This window comes from Cucumis melo, chromosome 2 (genome assembly GCF_025177605.1).
Source record: "Cucumis melo cultivar AY chromosome 2, USDA_Cmelo_AY_1.0, whole genome shotgun sequence".
Taxonomy (NCBI): Eukaryota; Viridiplantae; Streptophyta; class Magnoliopsida; order Cucurbitales; family Cucurbitaceae; genus Cucumis; species Cucumis melo.
Window position 1 is genome coordinate 11,803,352 of NC_066858.1, and position 5,532 is coordinate 11,808,883.

General features: G+C 27.2%; 1 long non-coding RNA gene across 1 annotated transcript; it reads right to left on the minus strand.

Annotated features, from left to right (window-relative positions):
• Positions 1–1,202: 1,202 nt before the first annotated feature.
• On the minus strand, positions 1,203–1,871 carry LOC127147179 (uncharacterized). Its single transcript, XR_007818379.1, has 2 exons — positions 1,559–1,871; positions 1,203–1,376 (listed from the first exon to the last, which is right to left on the minus strand). It is a non-coding gene; the product is annotated as an uncharacterized LOC127147179 (long non-coding RNA).
• Positions 1,872–5,532: the final 3,661 nt, after the last annotated feature.

The following is a 5,532-nucleotide window of genomic DNA, read 5'->3' on the forward strand; positions in this document are numbered from 1 at the left end:
AACATGAAAAGGGAGATTGGAGACGAAGAACGGGAATAGCGTGGGGAAGAGAAACAAATAAAAAGTATAAAAGTCAATTTAAAGAAACGCCATGTCATCTGTTAAAAATGTTCGTTAGGATGATCACTTTTCCATCTCATTTAAATTTTATCATTTCAATTTGTCACATCAAATTTTCGCCAGTCAATTTATTGTCAAATTTAACTCAAGGATTTTTTAGTTATTTTTCCAATATCAAAGACAAATGCACGTTTGAAACTCGAAACCAAATTCGAAACCAAATAAACACAATTCTAAAACTTAAATGACTAAAAGTATATTTTATTAATACAATAACATCCAACCAATACCTTCATCGATATTTTGGAAAGGTACATTCATTTAGATCAATACTTAATGTTCAACATGTAACTATGAGAATATAACAAACATTTGAATCAGGTTTAATAACAAACAAATCATGAATAATCGACTTACTTTTAAGAGTGCAAAACTAGATATGTATAGAGTGAAGTGAAAATCGATTAATTGATTAATTTTCAACCATTGGAGTTTATAATTTGTAAGTTCCGAAGTTTCCCAGCTTGCTAGTTTATATGAACAATGAGAAATCTGACTTTGCTGATTGAAAAATGGAACGGTCCATATTAATATTTGATATATTAAATAAGAATAAAACATATTTATTGTTTTTTTTTCCATTAAATATTAAATAAACTTATTAATATATTGAGACACGTGATATATATAAATTTAAATTTAATGATACATATTAATTCTTAAATTGGCTAATTGTTGAATTTTATCATTAATAAAGGAGTAACTATTCACAATTAACCGAAAATTCTCCTCAAACACGTTTAAACGTGAATTCTCACAGCTTGAGTGTTAATTTTCTTTTGAATTTCTTTCATTTTAGACGAGACTTATATGCTTGCATGTATGTATGTATATATATTAATTAGTGCCCATCATAATATTTTTCAAATGGAAGTTTAGCTTGAGCTATATATTTACCGTCTCATGTTTTTAATCTTAAGAAATTATAACAAATATGCCATTATAAACTGAATTTAGATAAAAATAGTTCATAAACTATACATTAATAATAATCATTCCAAAAACTTCCACATGAGAATTTATATATTACTCAATTATATTTGATTGTCACAAAATAGTAAATAAAACAAAAAAGAAAGAAAGAAAGAAAATAGAGATAATTATCACATCTCTATAGCAAGATTTTATTTAAGTAGTCTCAATAATCTGATCTCATGACTCTCTCTCTCTCGATACATCCACTCATTCGAACATATAACTCAACGAAGTCATATATCAATATTTCTCCATCACGAGTTATAGCTTCAAATTATCACCTATTGTTAATCAGAATATCAACAAAAAAAAAAAAAACTCTGATTACTCCAAATTCAAAAAAAAAAAAGAAAAACTGGAAGAGAGAGAGAGAGAGGAAGAGCATAATAAGAGCCAAGAACTTTGACTTGCCGATAAAGGCTACTAATAATTCATAAGGTTTCTTCAAAGCAAGATAGGCCACCTTTGTTTCATCAAACTAATTATGTCAAACAATTTCCTCCGATCGCAGCCCTCCTTTTCCCGGCCGCCTTCTGCCCGAAACTACCGCCATCTTCCACCACCACGCCGGCCCCCGGAAAATCACAGTTTTTTGAGAAAAGCGACGATCGATCACGAGCTGAATGCCTAGGCCTTGCTTGGCAAATATTTATACACAAAGAACAAGTAGTTCGTTGTTCTTTCAATGACACAACCGATGAAGATAGGGTCTAGAATTATTATTTAAAAAGAGAGAGAGAGAGAGAGAGAGAGAGAGAGAAAGAGAATTTTGGTATTTTTCGTTTGATATGTATTTAAAATGGAAGAATCTTAATATATATTAAAGAAATGAAAATGGGGAATCTTCCAAGAAATACCCTAACATAATGTGACCCCATTCACAACATTAAAGGACAAAAGAGAATTGATATTTAATAATAATAATGTGAGAAAAAATGAAAAAGAAAGTGTTCGTTACAATATTCATATGCCCACCAGCTCACTCCATTTGGAGCATATATATTTGGGGACACCACCAAATGTTTTTTCTCATTATTATCCATACTACTATATCCCCTTTTGTCTTATTTTATTTTATTTTTAATATTGGTTATTATTATATGATTTTATTTTTATCTTATAACAGTAAAAGACAAGTATTGTAGGCATACCAATTCATTAAAGTTTAATATGAATTGGATTTGTATAAGAAAATACACTTTTCATGTATATGTTGGTTGTTAGTGACATCCTACACATACACAAGTTCAACACAAAGTTTAGTTTCAAATACTATGACCATGTTTACCATAATTAAATTAAAATGAGTGTAATTGTAGTAGAATTTGATCGTGGGACAACCATATAATCAGTTTCAATCCTAAACATAAATGCACTTTTTCTTTATTATGTTTATTGAGACATTAGAAATGTATATAATTTAAATTATCTGTTTATTGTCGTCTTATATTGTTACTATTTTGGTCGATCAATAATCGTATGTAACATAAAACTAATTGTGACAAATCATAATTCTCATATTGTCAACAATATTTTCTTGTGAATCTTAATTATGTAATTTTTAAAGGAACCATTATTCATAGTTTGGCAATCAAATTGCGTTTTTGATTATAGATATGGATATTGATTCCATATTTAATTATGATTAGAATTAGTTCTTATACAATTCTAACCATTAAAATTTAGTCTTTATGGTTTGATAAAATCTTTGTAAATAGTTTATATAATTTCATAGAGTTTTTTTTTTTTCTTTGATAATCCCTATCATAGGGATTACTTACGAAAATTTTATCAAATCATGTCAATTAAATTCAAGTTATAAATTAAGCAACATGAATCCAATCGTAACTATATTAGTTACGTTGGTGGTTATTACTTTGTTCTTGATGTTGATGTACAAATACCCATTTTACTAAATTAGTAAAGGTGAGGTGATCTATACATTTACTTACATGATATGATATGGTATTTGTTCGGATTTGTGCTTTTCCCCCGCACTTTTCCTCTTCTTCTTCCATCTAATCTCCATAGGACAAAAATACCAGTAAACATGAAAATCTGAATCCAAACAACTACAGTGAATTCTCAGATCAATGCTCAACTCAATCTGTATTTTCTTCATCACTCACTCACTAGTCCAACAAATTTTGCGATTGTTAATGCAAACTTTGATCGGAGTCGTTAACTACACATCATATACACTAAATTTGTGCTAAAATTAGCAAACATCAATCAAAATGGTTTATTCTTAATAAACACACGAATTTAATTAAATTGTACATTTTAAAAGTGCAAAACTATAATGAACATAAACTAAAAAACTATATAATGAAACATGACAACTTAATAGGATAGAGAGAAATATATCCCCTTCCAGCTTATGACTTTGTTTTATTTATTTTCTAAATCTTCGTACATTCCTAAGTTTCATACAAATTAATATAATGTACAACCTTTTTCCTTTTTTTTTTTTTTGAAGAATACAATGTATAATTATTTCTATGTTTAAGTATATTTTAATTTAGAGAAAGCTTTGAATGTATAATTAATGCCTACATTCGCATTATACGATATACAGAGAGTAAATAAAAGTATCGTTGCATTTTCTTAGTTTTTCGATACGTGTGTTTAGTGATAGATCCAAGATTTTATGTAGAGGTACAAATTTCAATACATATATATAATTTTAAATACGTCTGTATAATATCCAAATCATATAATATTGCTGAAACGAACATAACTAGTTAGTATATGAATAGTGGCCGATCTAAAATTTTATATTAGGAGACACAACTTTATATAAGTTTATAATTTAACTTCTAAATTTGTATCATATATAGTTCTGTTTGAAAGATATACTATATCAATGACATCTCGATTTGTGTGTTTAATAATTTGTACCATACAATTTTTAAAAATATAATGTAATTATTAGCTACAAAATTAATATTTTAAGATTGTTTAATACAACGATTAATTTCTAAACATTTTTTATTTTATGAGATTTTTAAATTCTAAAATGAAAGTTTATACATATACAAAATAGAGTTAAGAGACTTATTAGAATCAAAATTAAAAGGTAAATATTTATTAGTTATAATTTTAAAAACTAGATATTAGATTGGTACTAAATTGAATGTAATTTTAAAATATCATTAAAGCAAATAATGAAACAAAAAATTTACAAGTGGAAATGGTGGTTGTATGTTTTAATTGTCAAAAACTAAAAACCAAACAAGTCTAAATTTTTAAATACATTTGTATCTAAACTTGTACCAACAATAAAAATGAAATTAATTTCTACGTGTGTATAAAAGTTTAAGAGGTATTTTCAAAATTATAACAAAGCGGCACTATAATTACATTGTATAGAATAATTTTAAAAACAGAAAAAGCCTATAGACCTATAATGGAAAATATCAGCCCCCGTCAACATGGCCACTCGCACGCGTAATATATTTGGTACACGATCTTGTACCAAAATAGATTTGACTACACGATTGTTTAGATTTGGCTATCCATATCTAAACGTTTTTTTTTAAGAAGGTTTGTCTTTAGTACAATCGTTTAGGTTATTTTTTGTACACATTGTTTAGATTTGATCGTTTAGATTTGGCTAATCAGTTAAATTTGGGTAGCTAAATTTAAACGATTTTTTTCAAGATTTTGGTACACGATTGTTTAGATTTAGCTATACAATCGTTTAGATTTGACTAGACGATCATATAGATTTGAATGATATTTTTTCAAGATTGTCTGGTACAGATCATTTCGATTTAGTTATACGATCGGGTAGCCAAATCTAAACGATCGTGTACCAATATCTAACGATTTTTTAAAAATCTTTTATATTTGTTAGATTTAGTTGTAGCCAAATCTAATTGTGTACCAATATCCAACGATTTTTGTTAAAGATCATGTACTAAGGCCTTTATATATATTTGATATACGATCTTGAACAACCAAATAACAGTTTGAAATAAAAAAGAAAAATAGATCTTTTATATTTGTTACACGATCTTGAACCAAATAACAACTTTTAAAAAATTGTAGAGAAAAAGACGATGGAAAGGAAAGAAAAATTGCAAAAGAACGAGGATGAAAAAGAATAACAAACCTGAAATATTAAAAAAAAATGGCCGACTTCATAAACTTTTTGGTGTTTTGTTATATTTATAAAATTTTCCCAAAACTTAAAAGGAATAAAAATTGGTTAGGGGTTAATTACTAAAAATATAAAAAAAAAATTGAATTTGCTTAGATCCAAACCTAGGTGCAAGGAAAGGGTCCATAAAATCCCTACCCCAAACATCAAAGATTTCCACCTTCAATGTTTTATAAACTCAAATTTGAGAGGGAATAAGATTATTTTTCTTATTGTATATGCACAATCTTATGAAAGACCTTTTACAATTATGGAAATTAATAAAAACAATA